Source organism: Amblyomma maculatum, chromosome 4 (assembly GCF_055883805.1).
Source record: "Amblyomma maculatum isolate TAMU_Amacu chromosome 4, ASM5588380v1, whole genome shotgun sequence".
In the NCBI taxonomy this organism is placed as follows: domain Eukaryota; kingdom Metazoa; phylum Arthropoda; class Arachnida; order Ixodida; family Ixodidae; genus Amblyomma; species Amblyomma maculatum.
The window spans coordinates 2,501,686-2,519,679 of record NC_139347.1 but is presented as its reverse complement, the minus strand read 5'-3'; the positions used below and the strand labels follow the sequence as shown (position 1 = coordinate 2,519,679).

General features: G+C 49.3%; 1 pseudogene; it reads left to right on the top strand.

Moving 5' to 3' along the window:
• The first annotated feature begins 10,966 nt into the window (after positions 1-10,966).
• Positions 10,967-11,991, top strand: LOC146190212 (uncharacterized; annotated as a pseudogene).
• The last annotated feature ends 6,003 nt before the right edge of the window (positions 11,992-17,994 follow it).

Genomic DNA, 17,994 nt, shown 5'->3' with positions numbered 1-17,994 from the left:
ACCAGCCCACATATAAAGCCCCGATGTAACCAAGCCCTGCGTGCTGTAGGGGTAATGTGAATTCAAAGGGTTTTGGCAAGTTGATTCTGATATTCCCCTTCCTTATGAAAGGAGAGACTCGAGTTGGCAGCTCCCGCCCATGGCATAGGCGTAACGTGAATTTAAATGTCGCGTCAGGTTGATTTTGTCACCCTTACACATGAAAGGCGAGGCTCGAGTTGGCGCTTTTCAGGCACCCACCGACACTGACGCTGAAGGCTGCAGAGTTGGCTGCCGTAGTGAAGTTTCCGCTTCAAAACACTGCTTGTGTGCGACAGCCAAGCACGCTGCCTAATATTTTTTGCAAGTCTTCCAATTGCTTGTCTAGTGTCTCTAGCCCATTAATAAGGGATCTGTGTTGCTACATTTAGAAGGATTTCTTGATCGATTTTTGTTCACCGTAAAGCTGAAGATTCCCCCAAAATGCCTATAAACTAAGCCTATAAAAATGCGCACTATCACAAAATATATGTAACTGTAATGAGGTATATAAGAAAGTAGAAAAATAACCTCTTGTCAGGAGTAGTTGAAATATTGGCCCATTTGTTGCAACATATATGCCCCTTGCTGAGACAGGCTCCATTGAGGCATCGACTTGCGCATCGCTGCTTTCATTCTTTGCGGTGAGCTATCGATCACGAAAGCAACGTCTTTGTACGAAGAGGTCCTGCGTTAAAATATAAGCTGTGTCATGTTCTTTACGAGTGACGTCGAATGTTCGAGCTGTCAGTGAAATATAAGAGGAAGATGTTTTATTGGACTGTCTCTGCCGTATTTCTGGTTCCAATTAAGAAGCCTAAGAAGACATTGTTTCAGCCGCTTGCTTATTTGCAATATACAATAGGTAGAATGTGATATGTTGTACATGCGACCAGTTAAAAACGCGTCGAGCGACGCCATAGCTCAGCGTAGCCTATACAAGTACCCTTGCATAGGTGGACGCTTTTTACGCTGAATATTTTTCCGTGCAAGCAATAAACTTTCATTTCATGCTAACCGGTGTGACGCTAAAGGCTTCTGGCTAAACAGATTATAATTCCTGAGCTTCATATATCACGCAATGGCTTCTCGAGTAAGGGTTTTTATGTGGCCTTGTTTGCTATTTGTAGTTTTGTATTCATGTAATTTTTGTGCGTTTTGTCCCCATACGTTTTCTCTATATGTGTTCATACCTGCTGAAATGATATGTTAGGCACATGCTTTCTGCCACCTTTACTCTCCTTCTTCCTGTTCCGGCGGCCGTTTGAAACAATGGTCGTTACGTCTTGGCAAAATTTCAAGGCACGTGTCACAAATGGATAGTTTTGACGCAACAAAGCATTGGTTATTAATGGAAATGTGGAGACAGACCTTTGGGTGTCTGAGCCGCTACTCGAGATTGCTTTCTGTAAACTACGCAGGCACATTCATTCAGCAGGGATAAATCGAGATAATGGGCTTGATAAGGCAGTAGACCTCACGGGAAAGATGGGCGTGTCGAGGTTGCTGCGCGTCCGGCCCGGATCTAGATGCGCACAGTGAACTGAGCGGATTGTTGACGTGGAAAGGTAACAGGGAATGTTCCATGTTCTCAAGGGGGTTCTGCGTTCATGCCTTGCTGTGGATCAAAAATTCGCTGACATCTTCTTAAGCTATAGCTTATATATCTCGTTCGGTCGAAGGCTGGTCGGCACTGTGTGTTGGAAATATTCGTGCGGAAAATTCCTGATGGGTCGGCAGGGTTATACATTCACAACTACACAATAACCAGTGAAAATTTCACACACCACAAATTCAAAATAAATATGTAACAAATTGGTGAAAAGTCCAAATAACACAAACTTTTGTGAAGGTATTTCTCTAATTCGATTAAACATTTAGATGTAGTTCAATGAAATAATTGTGCTGGCATTCAGGTTCAAACCAATGACCTCTCTATGGCTGACAGGCAAGCGACACTAAGCCGCTAAGAGTCATTGGTACTAAGTGGGTTAGATGAGCACCTAGTGAACTCGTTGTCGCTCGTATGACTTAGTAAAGTATATTCGGAATGTGTACTAATGTTACTGTAATATATAGATAAAATCAAATTATTTAAAAGAAGGAAACTTTAAAAGAATTTGTCGAATAATGAGGCGGCGCTAAAGGCGCTATGGCATCCACTGTTAAGATGGAGTTGAGGTTCTCATAAGCAATTTTTATGTGGAGCATAGGAATAATGCACTCAAGTGGAGAGAAAACAGTCAGCTTCAGAACCATTATTTAACGAAGAAGAATCACCATCTCATAATACCTAGTCCTTCTCGTACGTTTAATATCAGCATAGCTTTTTTCTGCATGGCCTATACTAATGAGCTGCTGAGCTTGTCGCATACTAATTTCTAAAATGTACTCACAACACTAGTAATATACTGTACCAGTTAACCTGGCCCACCAAATGTGACATCGATTCGGACATTTATAGAGTTCGGCTGCAAAACACGGCAATCCTTGAGCAAACATAGGATTAGGAGCACAGTACTTTAACAGATTAAGCCATTGGACACCTTACATATAAGAAGCCCACCAAAAACTCAGCTTGCGTGGCCGAACACTATTTACGGGATGTCAAATAAAATCACGGCGTTCCTTCAAGAACAAAGCCCGTGTCACCTCGAAGTCGAGGGTGTTGTATCATAAGAAATTATACCGAAGCAGCGGCTTAAAGTGTACAAGATGGGTTAAAGCCGCAAAGAGAGTATTTGTTGACACCACATTGTTTTAGCTTTGCAAGGGTGTAGAGTGAGTTGTTCGGTCAATTTTAAGCCTTTACCGTAAAGGCTCTCGAACTGGAACTGGAGAAAGGGGATCGTCGTCCTTAATGTGCAAACATTTGCATCTTCATCGTAAACAAAAGTCGATTTTCTAAGGCAAAACCTGCGTCAGATTCGCAGCAATCTATGGCACGATCGGCACCATTCCCCACTCGGGTCAACTAGAGTTCTACTAAGTGTATATATATAGAATAATTGAATAACTCGACTTGAACAATGCTGAAGTTGCTAATGAAAATAACTACACGCCGTCGGCTTGGCATGGCAGACAGCGAAATGGACTAATAGAACACCTCCGAGGTTGTAAGTGACAAGAGGAAATGTAAACAAGGGATATTGAACGAGGGTTAACATGTCTAAGCGGCGGGGGAAAATAAGCTAGCCTATCCACGTCTCAAAGAGTATGGCGTCGCCTGCACAAGAGGTGGTGCGCAGTACTGAAGATTTCCAGCGGCGGCCTTCCAGGCTGGTGGAGGTGGTGTCAAAAAATTATATAGGCAATGACAGCGAAAAGATGTGCCGCTTTTGCAAATGAATAATAATGAAAGAATAAACGAGAGACGAATAACTAAGTACTAAAAATAAAACATACATTGATATATATTGCACGAATTTATCAACGGAAGGAATAAAAAAATCCTAGGCAGTAACAATCTTTGCAGTGGCAGATATGAAAGTGTAACTGCCAGTGACAGAGAACACACAAATCCTGATACACGGAGCAGAAGATAGGTGTGTCCCTAAACTGAAAACTGCTGGACATGCAGTCGAGACTGCTCTAATGATCTGAATTCCATGCACGCGTCACGAAGGCTTGTCGCTGTGAACTCACTATGTAGAAATAAAGCATTATATCTTGCACAGAATTTATTGTGATAAACTGTCATTCCAGGAGCGTGTAATGTTCTAGGAACCCGAAGTATTGAAGAAGTGATTGTGGAATTTCGCTGTTGTAAACTGGATGCGCTGGAAGTAGGAAATAAACAGAATGAAGAAAGGAATGGCACATATTACAGAGAGCAGGTATTGACAAGGAAGTGACACCTTCCATCGATTAGGCAACAGAATGACCATGTGCCCAGAAATCTGCACTTCACTTCATGTGCTTGCAGCAAGAAAACCTCGGGAAATTACTTAGACAGGATCACTCTAAAATTTCCAATAAGGCTGAAGTGAGACAGAATATCCAAGAGTGACAGCTTGAGATAGGTACCAGACAGCTTTTCTGAAAGTCAATCCAATTGTGACCAAAACGTTTGCAAAAATAACTCCGAAAGCAACCGGTGCAATCCAAGGCAGATGCTGTGAATATGTCCAATGGCGTTCCCACAGCTTCTGGATGTACCCGTTGATAATCTCTAGATCGCCATTAAAAAAACATTTATCCGGGCTATACTACGCTCGAGGACACTACCATCGTCAGTAATTAAAGTCCTAGTCAACTAGTGCAATGTCAACCTATGCAAGACTCTAACAATGAACCGTGGCCACTGATTAGAGAAGCAAGTTACCAGGTGAGACGAGAAGAATGCAGCAGCAGTGTGATCATTTGGAAGCGGGATTTTAAATCACGGATACTGGCCTCCAGGCAAATCACAGGGTCGTGCTCATCGGCGCAACCCCGAACAACCCCGGCCTGGTAACTACTATGGCCTTCAACACCAAATCTGCGGCTGCGACGCCGTGGCATCTCCTCATCATTAAAGCATTAGTCAACAGGAAAGCTTGCATTGATCTTCGGGAGTTGAGCTCGCCTAAGATGTGGGCATCGGATGTCTCCAGCGTCTCGCACCATTCACGCCAGAAATTGTAGAGTCAAAGATTTTGGCGTCTAGCCTCGAATCCCTGATTACCAGGAGGCATGCATAGCTAGCCTATAGACGTGAAGCTCGCCGCGTATTGTGGCAAAGTGACGACAATGGAATGAATGCGTGGCAGACTGTGATTGGGAACCCGCTTCAGGCGCTACGAGGAACCCTGTTAGGGAACGGCAGGCCCCACCCCGGAGCATGAACCTGATTCTTTTTTATTTGCTCTGTTTTTAAAGTTTATTCGCGTATTGTGGAGAGCATGGAGATTGGATGAAATGCAATAAGCGAGTTAAAAAATTTTGCCCCCGTGTCTTCATCTTCTCTGCGTGGTGCAAGCATGAATTTCCCACCGCGGGTCAATTGCTCGAGGACAGTGGACGAGAGCGAAAATCATCTCCTAAGGCCAGTGATTCAAAAGAGATTCGCCCGTATATTTGAGCATAGAGGTATAGCGCTAGTAGCAGCAGGGTCTTGCAATTGTAACTGGCGCAGTGGAGCAGCATCCGCGGAATCAAAAAGAACCGTTGGAACTAATATTGAGAGACCGAAGTAGAGAAGCAGGGCACGTTTTTAGAGTAGAACTATAGAATGCAGCTTGTATTTTGCGGTTGCTGAGAACCGCAATGCGGCCACATTCCAGACTGTTTCTCCTTATAGCAAAACACGTGTCGCAGCGCGCACCCGACATTTCGTTGCATAATAATGACAACAAGCGCAGGGTATGTTTTTCTTCCAATATGTTATTTTTTATATGCGTCTGCCCTTTAAGTTTCGCTCATGAGAAAAACCTAGATATTTCACTGATTGCCAGTGTTAAAGGATAATTTCGACTGATGACCGATAGTAGCCGAGAGGAGATTCAGATTGTGATGGAGCGCATTTGGTAAGTAGACGAAAATCAACACTGTCCGCTTCCCTCTGTTTCTCAGGAGTAAAGTATATAACATACCTGTTGTAAACTAGCGGCCAGAAACGTGGAGACAAACTAAAAGTGCTCTACACTAAGTTGAGGACAACGCAGAGAGCTATTTAACGGAAAGAGCTAAGTGTGATGTTAATAGGCAGGAAACGTGAAGAGTGGAGAAGGAAAAAAAATTCGAGCCAATGATATTCTAGTGAAAACCGAGAACAACCAATGGGCGTAGATAGACATTGTAATCTGAAGGCAGGATACACGATGGTCGCTAAGTGTAAAAAAAATGTATTCAAAGAAAAGGCTAGCGTAGAGGAGAGTGGCAGAAAATTACGTGGGCGGATGAGGTTAAGCAAGTTTCCAGGGGTCAAATGGATGAAGCTAGCAGTGAATCTGGTTAATTGAAGGCATATAGCAGGTCTTTTGCTCTGCAATGAGTCTTATGTGGCTGATGATGATGATAACTTGTTGACATAGACATAGGCATACATAAGTGGAGTATAAGAACATATGGGTTCATACGAGAGCAAAACCAGTTGAGGCAACGTTGCACTTCATCAAGCGCACCTGGTCTGGCGGAAGAGTTGCCCTGTGTCGAGACGGCGGGCTGTGTTATATGTTCAATACATTCACACTGGATGCCAAACCTAGCTCATTTACTTAAGTAAGGGGTAGGTAGTGGGTGCCATGAAGCGAAATAATAAACAATGCAAAGTGCACCACCCTGTTGTCGCTAAAACGGATATAATCCTGACTTCTGCTCCAGAATTCAGAATTGCACCTATTGCTATATCGTATATAGCCAGATAAGGATGAGGTGGCCACGTCCTGCTTGGCACGGCCGTTCCTAGCTCGAACAGCGCATGAGAAGCCCTTGCCATCTCCCCCCCCCCTCCACCCTCTCCCGGGCCACCGGTTAAAAAGCACTGACCGGTCACCAATGAAGGTCTTCTATTCCTCTTCCCTGGATGGACTGTCTTTTTAGTCGCTGTGGCGCGACTTGGCAATTGCGACGAGGATGGGATTCGAGGCGTGGGCGGACAGCAACTGAAGGAAAGCGGGATGGCGTCTGGACCCGCCGTTTTCGATGACACTATGAGCACTTGCAGCACGTATCGGGTGCGACTAGGAGCCTATTTTGAAGGCAACGAGATTACCGATGCGGGAAAGCGCCGGGCTCTGTTGGTTTCGTCATTGAGCGACATCGTCGTCCGCTTCTTGCAAGGACGCCAACCGTTATTTTCCATCAACTCCCGGACGTATGAGGATATCGTGAAATGCATGGAGGAGCACTACAATCTGGAGACCTACTAAATAACGGCAAGCTATTCGTTCTTCATGCGCAGGCAGTTTTTTTTTTCGAAAGGTTTGCCACAAGGCATAAGTTGAGAAAGGGGGAATAGGATGCAGCAGATAGAAAGTTAAAAGAAGGAGTGAAGTCCAGTTGCGCTTAGGTGTTCGCAGAGGTTGGCGGTGTAGTGATTGTCCATTGTCAACTTCTCGTAATCACAATCGTGGTTCTACCGCAGCTTCACCTTCATGAGTAGCTGTTGTCTAACTGAAGTCATTGCTGGACACGTCCACAACAAGTGACGCACACCACAGATCTTAGGTGCCGTGTCACAGTGAGGGCACCTGTCAGTCACTGGCAGATATCTATCACGCCAACGATGTCTTATAGATGGGGTAAGAGCCGCCCCTGCCCGAATCCGGCGCACTAATACCTCCTCCTGCCTAGTAAGATTACGGGGGAGAGGGTTCGAACACGGAGGAATGAGAGCACGTGTTCGTTGACGCAGAACTTGAGAATCGGAAACGTTCGACAGGAATGGATCTGGGGGAAGAGGGGAAGGTGGTGGATCGCCTGATGCGTTTATGTGCGTCATAGCATCCACTTAAATATTATGTCGATCGCGAGCATGGCCGCGAATGCAGCGTATGTGCACAAGACATGGGTACTTTTAATAGAGCAAATGAATGAACTTTGTTATTTGGAATGTGCGACGAGCGACCTTAAGCTGTTTAAGGGCAGTGAGAGAGTCTGTGTAAAAATGAACTGCATTGAATGTAGGAACGGGCGGAAGAGAATAAATGGCATTGTAAATGGCTTGAAGTTCCAGTGCCAGAGGGGTGCACGTATCCGCTGTATATGTCACGTGAGTGTTCAGATGCGGATGAGAGGGACTATACACAGAAGTAACTCCTCGCTCTGCAGTATGTGATGCATCGGTATATAATACCCTTCAGGCAGAGGTGCGGATGATACCGACGGGGAAGCAGGGGGGCGACTGTCCGTGAGCTTGCATTACGACCATGGAGGTAGTGTCTTTAAAAGATGGAATTGTAAAGACTATTTGCGAGCTCAGTTTGCCATCCGCTAATCAAGGAGTAATTCTAGTAGAAATTAAGAAGAAGAAATGGACATGGGCAGGACATGTAGTGCGAAGAGAGGATAACCGATGGTCGCTGAGGGTAACAAACTGGATTCCAAGGGAAGGAAAGCGTAGCAGGGGGCGGCAGAAAGTTAGGTGGGCATATGAGATTAAGAAGTTCGCAGGGGTCAAGTGGATGCAGCTAGCACAGAACCGCGTTAAGTGGAGAAATATGGGAGAGGCCTTCGCCCTGCAGTGGGTATAATCAGGCTGATGATGATGATGATGATGATGATGATGAATCAAGGAGTTCACTGAGCGTGTTTAGCTGTGCGTACTCCTGAAGTACTGGTATGGGTGATAGACGGGCGAGACATGATATTTCACGCATAGCCTCACAATTGATGGCCTCATGGGAGTCCCATTGTCTGCGGGTGGGACGTTGAAACTGTGCCTGGTAGATTATACGCGGCTGGAGGACAGAGCAAACAAGCTGGCGGGTCGTGTGAGCACGCGCACCCCCAGAGCGCATAGCTATGTGACGAATCAGACCTAGAGTAGCGTGAGCGGACTTACGAATGGCTGTCAGCCACGGGGTGCCACACCCAGAGGAATGAAGGAGAAGACCAAGAATGCGAACGGTTTGTGCCTGCGGAATCGGAGTATCATCTATCATAAAATTTATAGTGGGAGCTTTCCGTAAGCCAGCTTTATTTCCAATGCGAATGAAACAGGATTTTGTAAGCGAAATAGTTAGACCCAAAGGAGGGACGCAAAATGTCAATACATCCAGCGCATGCTGGAGAGCCGCCTGATAGACAGACGTATCTGGGTGACAGCACCATAAGTTTATATCATCGGCATAGAAGGGATGGTCTCTAGGGCTCGAACAAGTGGAATGAAGGCCACATTAAATAATGTAGGGGCGAGAACGGAGCCCTGGGGAACTCCTCTGTTTCAGGGGAAGTGACCAAAGGGCTTTCCATGGACACGCACACCGAACGTTCTATCCACCTAGTCGTGCAGCCCAGTGGCCTGCGTTGCAGCTTTGGTCCTGCGAGCCAGTTCTGGTTGCTGGTCGTAGTTCTCGGTGTGCTCTGAGAATGACCTCCCACTGCTCCAGATTGGGATTGGGAAGTCTCTAGATATCGGGACTGAATTGATATGCCCACGCCATGTGAAAGGTTACAGTGATTTCTCCCCAGTGTGGCCACTGTGGTTTGTAGAGTGACGGGGACCATTGGTCGAGTTGAAGTGGTGCGACGAGAATGTCTTTAGTTGGCGCAGGGTGTGTACTTGCGCTTTGTTTGGCGTTTCATGAGGTGCAGGTTTCGTGTATCTAGCGTGTCTGTTTAAATTTATCCGTTTAGAGTACCGTCCACACGAGCGCTAATAGAGCGCAGGAGCGCTATGTTTTGCATTGGTTTAAGCATGTGGGCGAGCGGCACCTGTTCATCTCCTCCGCGCAGTTACACTCCAGCTCTAGCTCTATGTTCCATGCCACTACGCTGTGTGAATAGCTGCGGTATGCCGTTTTAGTACAAAATCATTGCTTAACACGGTAATACCTAAACACGAATATGGCATGAAGCCAGTGCCTACCTCAGAGGGGAAAAAAACCTTCGGAAGAGTTCTGTTTCGAGAAAATGAATCTGTTGTAGGCAATGAATACGTAGCCGCGTAACTGCAGCCGAAATACATCGCACCGCATGTTTTTCTAGCATTCCCACGCTTTGTGTACTGCAAGCAGCCGTCATCATCAGCTTTCATCCGTTCGCAATAAACCCAAACACACAACTATCGCACTGCCCTCTTAGCTAACTGTACACTTCTGGTGACTCACCCCAAATATTACATTTCTTAATTCGAAACCTGATTTTCAAAAATTTAATTTTTTGCCTTTCAAAACCGACTTGGCTCACCCGAAAATAAGCCTTAGCGCACCCCCGAAATTTCGCAAACATTAGGTAGGAAATGCCTCAAAGCTCGATAGAAAATGATAACATAGACGCTTTCGTGATATACTATATACAAAATGGCGGAGTTAAATTAGCTTTTAATTTTTTTCGAACATATTATTAGATTCTCTTCAAAGCTAATGCACAAAACTTGTCGTGGCATACTTGTAACTATCATGAAAATCTTGTCGGGCCTTCGGTCGTCGGTCGCGGCAATACAGTCATGCACTTAAAACTCGTGCCAACAGCAGTCGCAGCAGCACATGCGCGTGAGAGCGAATCCGCGCGTTGGAAGCCGGGATAGTGGTTTCCCGATGAGAAGGCCGCGCGACAGGGGGGGGGGGGGGGGAGGGCTTTTTTTGCTTCGTCCGGCATGGACAACGTTTGGCAGGGCGTACCTGGACGGAGTGGTTTTTCGCCGTGTCGAGTTTGGACGCGGATTCCGGACGTTCGGCGTGAGTGCTTGATTGTGCTGTTGTTCCTTTCAACTTTTCTGTTCCGTGCAGATTGTTACCTTCACACCGTCGCGGTTTTTCTTGTTTCTGTTTATCGCAAAAGTAGCCACTTCGTTATTCTCCTTGTGTTTGCCCAAAGTAAAAGCAGTTCGCCAAATTTGGTCTGTGGTTGTCCGTTGTACGGATTATTGCGCCTCGCGGACCCTCCCCCTTTCCGGGGCGAAGGCAGTGGCTTTCATCTGGCGCCCAATTGGTTATTTTTTCTTTCTTTTTCTTTTCTCACTGCTTTGCCGTTGTGCTTGCTTTTGCTTTTTTTTATTTTTTCGAGATGCCTCCGTACTTCGAGACTACCAGTACCGGGAACCGCCCCCATCCCAGAGCCGGTCGTGGACACTTCGCCAGCTCTCCTTTCGCCATCGGATGGTAAGGCATTTGCGCCAAAAAAGCTCTCGACATCGTAAGCTACGCAAATTTTCCTGTCCATCAGCCCTCGCCACACCCATCCAGTGTTTAATTGCCGTCAATATTTTGCGGGTATTTTGTTTGCCCATTTTCTATGCCAGACATGCATTGCCGCTAATTCGATGCACTTGCGTTCCGGAAAGGTTACGCGAACCACTACTGCGATGTCTGACGACGACAAAGCTACCTCCCCACCGGATATGACCAGAATCGTCACCCAGTTAGCCGCAATACTAGAACGTCAATTGCAGGTGACATTGGCAGATAGCTTCCGCTTGCAGCTCATAGTGCCAGCTTATGACGGCCACACTGATAAAAAAATCGGTGGCAGACTTTCTTCAAGAGATGGCTGATTACCGCTACGCGCAAGCCTTAACTGATGACATACTCCTTCAGTAGGTTCTGCCAGTGGCCCTCATGGGTTCCGCCGCCCGTTGGCGGCGTCGTCAGTCATTTCAAAGTTGGTCTCACTTCGAGCAGCTCCTCCGAGCAGGCTTCCTCCCCCCAGGTTATGCGGTCCGTATGAAAGACGAACTTCGCGCTCGCACTCGAGCAGAGGACGAAAGCCTCCAGGAATACATACGATCATTTCAGGAGTTTTATGAGCGCACAGACCCCCTGGCACCCGAAACGGAAAGAGTGACTCGGGCGATCCGCCAGACCCACCTGCGCTTCCAGGCCTACCTAAGGGGCCGCATCTTCCTCTCTCTTGACGACCTGGAAAAAGCTGCATCGGATAATCAGGCGGCAATGTTGACAGAAATTTCTTATCAACTTCCACCCCCTTCTAGCGCATCCCTTGAGCCGTCATGTGCGTGGCATGGTTCCTCTGTTTTAAGCAGGGTGATTCCGGCACCGCCCCCCCCCCCGGGCAGGGGACCCGTTCTACCAGCACTCCATGGCAGCCCGAGATCCCTTTCAACCTACCTCCCTGGAATCGGATCCGGCAGTACGTGCCCGAGGCCGCGGCAAGACAACCCAGGAACCAGCCTAGCGGACTACGGGTGGCTCACATACGAACCCGCCGGTCTGCCTCCAGTGCGGTGGACGAGGACACTTCAAGAGCCAGTGCCCAAGCCCCCGGGGGTCCCGCCAGCAGGGAAACGACGAAGACCGGCGGTGGTAAGACGCTACCATTTGCCGGCCAGCCCTGCGCTTTTTTCGGTCACGCAGACCCTTCGACCCCTCCTCCGCTGACCGGCCCACTTCCGGGAATGGCAGGCCGAGCCGGGCCTCCTCCGGTGACTGGCCGAGTGCAAAGGGTGGCAGGCCGGACCGGGCCTCTTCCGGTGACTGGCCGAGTGCAAAGGGTGGCAGGCCGAACCGGGCCTCTTCCGGTGACTGGCCGAGTGCAAGGAGTGGCAGGCCGGACCGGGCCTCCTCCGGTGACTGGCCGAGTGCAAGGAGTGGCAGGCCGGACCGGGCCTCCTCCGGTGACTGACCGAGTGCAAGGGGTGGCAGGCCGGACCGGGCCTCCTCCGGTGACTGACCGAGTGCAAGGGGTGGCAGGCCGGACCGGGCCTCCTCCGGTGACTGACCAAGTGCAAGGGGTGGCAGGCCGGACCGGGCCTCCTCCGGTGACTGGCCGAGTGCAAGGGGTGGCAGGGCGGACCGGGCCTCCTCCGGTGACTGGCCGAGTGCAAAGGATGGCAGGCCGGACCGGGCCTCCTCCGGTGACTGGCCGAGTGCAAGGGGTGGCAGGCCGGAGCGGGCCTCCTCCGGTGACTGGCCGAGTGCAAGGGATGGCAGGCCGGAGCGGTCCTCCTCCGGTTGCCACCTGCTACAATGCGGGCGTAGGAACATGGCCAGCACGGAGCCTGGTGTTTTCGTCGTCTCATCACCCGGCAGCCAGGGTACGGGGCTTCTGCAGACGTCAACCTAAGGGACGTAGAGACGTGGAAATCAGTCTGCTCTGGCCCAGACAGCCCGGGCACCAGAGGTGATTGGCGGCCCCTTAGAGCGTGAAACACGGCCCCAGGACATCAAGGATCAAACGGTAAGCTATTTGCCGTCCACGTTCCGCCTCCAGGATGCCCGCCCTGATAATGCACCGTTGGTGACTGTTAAAATAGCGGGGATAGAAGTTCCCGCTCTACTGGACACCGGTTCCACTGTTTCTGTTTTTGGCGATAGGGTTAAGCGAGCATGCGATTCAAGGCATTTGCAGTTATGAGAAGTGACTACAAAGCTTCGAATGGCATTGCCACAGATAGCGTCAGCAACCTCTGCAGCATGCCTAACAGTTACCGTGAATGGTCGCAAAATAAGGCAGCGCTCTCTGCATCTTCGCGGACTCTCTTGTCCGGTAATTTTGGGCCGTACCTTAATCTCGAAGGCAGGAATCATTGTCGACCTACATTCAGGCAGCTGCCGATACGGCATTACTGCAGAACAACTCAAGTTCATTACAAAGATTACAGAGTATCACTCAAATCTTCTGGTCGCGGATCCCCCCTCAGTCGGAGTGGCAGAAAGTGGTGTTCTCACTGTCCTGCAGTCTTTCACAGGGTCAGAAACGGAAAGATCCAGAATCCAGGCGACACTTGAGCCCTTCGCTACTATGTTCGCGGAGGCTCCTGGAAAAGCTAACGTGCTGACGCACAGGATTGACACCTGCAGCTCCCGCCCGATCCGTTTCAACCCCAGGCCGTTGAGCGTCCACAAGCGAGGACTCCTGGATGCCGCTCTGGATGAAATGGTGGCTACCGGTTCAGTAAGACCCTCAAAGAGCCGCCGTTGTTCTTGCGCCTAAGAAAGACTGCACAGCACGCTTATGTGTCGACTATCGGCGGCTGAACGCTGCAACAGTCAGAGATTCGTACCCTTTTCCGTCAGTCGACTCGGATATGTATACACTTGGATCAGCAAATTTCCTTCACTACTCTAGACTGTAGCAGGGGTTTTTTGCAGATACCGATTCACCAGAGTGACATCGAAAAAACAGCATTCACTTGCCATCGGAGATTGTTCGAGTTTGTTCGACTGCCTTTCGGTTTGTGCAATTCACCTGCTACCTTTCAGCGCGTGATGGATATATTGCTCGGAGACGCGAAATTCAACTATGCAATGGCATACATGGACGACGTCGTGGTGTTTTCAGAAAGCCTAGATGAGCATCTGACCCATTTAACCACTGTTTTGCAACGAATGAAGGACGCAGGCATCACCATTAACCCCTGCAAGGTGCAGTTGGTTTCACGTACAATCAACCTACTTGGTTTCAATGTTGAACAGGGCACAGTCCGGCCTGACGAGAAGAGACTGCACGCCATATTGCAGCTACCACCACCAACAAACGTCAAGAGCCTGCAACGATTCTTGGGTATGGTGGGTTTCTACTGCCACTTCATCCCAAACTGCGTGGAATTGGCAAGACCCCTTCATCAGCTTCTCCGGAAAGGTGCCCGTTGGTCCTGGACAGACACGGAGCAGGGATCGTTTCGGGCACTGTCCACGGCTATTGCCAATAATGCTCGTCTGCGGCTCCCGGACCTAAACCGGTCCTTTACAGTGCAGACTGATGCAAGTGAATATGGAATCGGTGCTATTTTGCTTCAGGAGCATGACGGGAAGCTTTGCCCCTTGGTGTTTGCAAGTCGCACACTCTCATCGCTGGAGCGAAACTACACTGTAACAGAGAAAGAGTGCTTGGCGATTGTATTCGCACTAAAAGAGTTCGACATGTATTTGGATGGGGCTGAGTTTACGATTCAGACCGATCATCAGGCATTATCTTGGTTGTCGAAGCTGCAAAACCCAGCCGGCCGTCTAACCCACTGGGCGCTCGTTCTTCGAAAGTATTATTACAGGATGGAATACAAGAAAGGCACCTTCAACAAGGCAGCTGACGCCCTGTCCCGAGCTCCGTTACCCGCAGGTGGCGAGCAAGCACCCCAAGTCCTGGTTATGTCAGAAGCTGCAGATGCATGGGGCACACTGGTTTCCAGGCAACAGCTGCTCGAAGCTCAGTGAAGCGATCCTCAGTGCATCCAGATATGTAATGGCCTGGACAGCACCAACCCTGCAGGAAGCACAGCGCCTACCGGCAGCTACGACTGCTACTTGAAAGCCAAGGATGGACTTCTCCTACGGTATATACCCGCTGCCGATACGGACAGTGGTGAGTCTCCATTTCGTGTTGTCATACCAAAGAGCTTCCGTAAACTCTTTTCAGAGTATTTTCACGACACACGCCTTGCACGCCATAGAGATGGCAAGAAAACGTATGAAAAGTTGGGTCGCGTCGCAACTTGGCCTCGCATGAGAAAGGATATCGTGACATACGTTCGTACTTGTCTTGCATGTCAGACAGCGAAGCCAAGAGGAGGGAAACCACCGGGCTTCTTTCAACCCGTGGAGAGCCGTTACCCGTGGGAAATTGTTGCCTGTGACGTAATGGGCCCTTATCCTAGAGCAGTTAAAGGAAACCGCTACTTGCTAGTGGTCACTGACCATTTCTCTAAATGGGTAGAATTATACCCGCTGCGTAAACTGGACTCGAAAGTAATCTGGGATAAGCTCCTAGACGCATTCACGAGGTTCGGCTTCCCGGCGCAGCTTATCACTGAAAATGACACGTATTTCACAGGCAGGGTATTTGCTGACACCTGCAAAGCTCTCGGGGTACAACATAAAAAGACTGCTCCCTATCACCCTCAGGCTAACATAACAGAATGGGTTAACCGAAACCTGAAAACCATGCTCGTTGCTTTCACAGACCGTCACAAAGACTGGGATTCCCGTGTGCAGGAAATGGCCTTTGCTACAAGAACCACAGTAAACAGGTCGACTGGTTTTACGCCGGCGGCTATACTTCTTGATCGGGAGCTTCGATTTCCTATTGAACATTCCCGTACTTATGACTCTGAACCAAAGACTCCCAGTTATTCCAGATTCACCGAAAACCTATCCAGCCGCCTTGCCAGAACTCTGAGAGAGGCCAGAGAGAACTTGGACCTCGCCCACCTGGAACATTGCAGCCAATACAACAAGAGCACACGAACATTGGAGTTCACGGCCGACGAGGAAGTACTTCACCGCACGCACCCCCTCAGCGACGCAGCAAAAGGGTTTGCAGCCTCCCTCGCGCCACGATGGGATGGTCCTTATGTAGTAGGAAAGCGCATTTCTCGTTTGGCTTATCTTCTGCGTAAGAAACATGGTGGTCGTGTAATCGGGCCCATAAAAGTTTCTGACCTCAGGGCATACAACGAGCGCACATCAGCCACGTAGCCTACTCTTGGCATTACAAGTGTTGAAAACGTATTTTGTGCTAGCGGATATCACAAACGTAATCTCCTTATCGTGGCATTCGGCACTTGTACTGCGTTCTCACCTTGCGCAGAATGGAGCGGCTCAACCCAAGAGGGAGCAGCCACTTCGGATGGGACCACCGCAACCGCCGTCGGTGTCGCGAAACCACCAGGTATGCCTACGACCCGCGCCCTCCTCTGATCCCCCGAGCGCATCGAAGAGGACAAGCGGCGACGCTGGAGGAGACAGGTCAAAGGCGGGACGTGGCAACCTGGTGCCACATCGGAGGCTTGACGGAGGTCAGCTTTTTCTCGGCAGCCCCCTGGCATCTTCAGGAGCGCCCCGAGAGGGGCTGTCTACAGGCGCCGGCCCCATTCCCCGGCCGCAGTGCCGATGACCTGCGCCGCGACGATCCTCTCCACCCCCTCGAAGAGGAGGCTTACGTCGGCTGGTGCCGGCTTTGCGACACTTATGTAGTGTCCCAGGCTGCACACGTCGCCAGCACCGGCCACCAGGAGCAGCAGCGGCTCCACGATATTCTGCAACGGGCACTGGAGCCTGGGGCACCCAACGACGCCCAGCGTCGCATGCTGGCGGACTATCCTGTCGCCGACCTCCGTCGTCAAGACCGCTGTGCACCACCAGCCGCAGACCAGGAAGATATGCTGGACTTGAACTCTTAATCCTCCCCGAGCGCTCATTTTTTTGTGGCTGTATTATATTTCTCGCACCCTTTTTTTGTTGTTTGCCGCAACACCGGAGTGTCGCGTCTTGTAAGGGGGGGAGTGTCGGGCCTTCGGTCCTCGGCCGCGGCAATACAGTCATGCACTTAAAACTCGCGCCAACAGCAGGCGCGGCAGCACATGCGCGTGAGAGCGAATCCGCGCGTTGGAAGCCGGGATAGTGGTTTCCCGATAAGAAGGCCGCGCGACAGGGGGGGAGGGCTTTTTTTGCTTCGTCGGACGTGGACAACGTTTGGGGGGCGTACCTGGACGGAGTGTTTTTTCGTCGTGTCGTATTTGGACGCGGATTCCGGACGTTCGGCGTGAGTGCCTGATTGTGCTGTTGTTCCTTCAACTTTTCTGTTCCGTGAAGATTGTTACCTTCACACTGTCGCGGTTTTCCTTGTTTCTGTTTATCGCAAAAGTAGCGACTTCGTTATTCTCCTTGTGTTTGCCCAAAGTAAAAGCGGTTCGCCAAATTTGGTCCGTGGTTGTTCGTTGTACGGATTATTGCGCCTCGCGGACCCTCCTCCTTTCCGGGGCGAAGAAAGTGGGCTTCAATGTTTAATTTCTATATATCGTGAATTTCTTAGAAAATCAGATGTAAAAACAAGAAACGACCATGATCAAACTGCTTTGCGGTTCCTCCAGAAAAAGTTTACGCTGAAAGGGCTTTCTGCGCCTAAAACGTAAAAAAGTCGGTGGCTTCTCTCGCGCATTTTAGGCACTGAGAAGAGAACCGTGCGTTTGCAGGACTGGCAAGGTCCCCTGCATCTAACAAATTATTCAGTGGGAGACCATAGTTACGTTAATCGTTTTGTTTCTACTGCTTTAGAGTACAATGTGGACCCCATTCATGAGCTTGGATATAAAAAGATATCACCATCTCTTCGACTTCGTTAGTTGAGAACTTGTCGTTGTTGTCCACACAGGCGTGAATTTGTCGCCTGCAAGTAAGAGCTACCGCTTTCCTTCCGTAAACAGCTGAAATGCAGACACTGCACTGTCCTGATATTTGCAGAAGATTGTGATGACCGGTCGCATATTCCTTGATTTGCTCCACCTTTCGAATAGAAGTTGGATCACCTCTCATTCCTCAGTAGCCAAAATGTGTACAATCTATTATTTCGTGCGTGTTGTATATTTTACCTGCGTGTATTCCGTATGTTTGCAATTTATACTTACGCACCAGTTCATCCAGCTATTCACTGCACCGA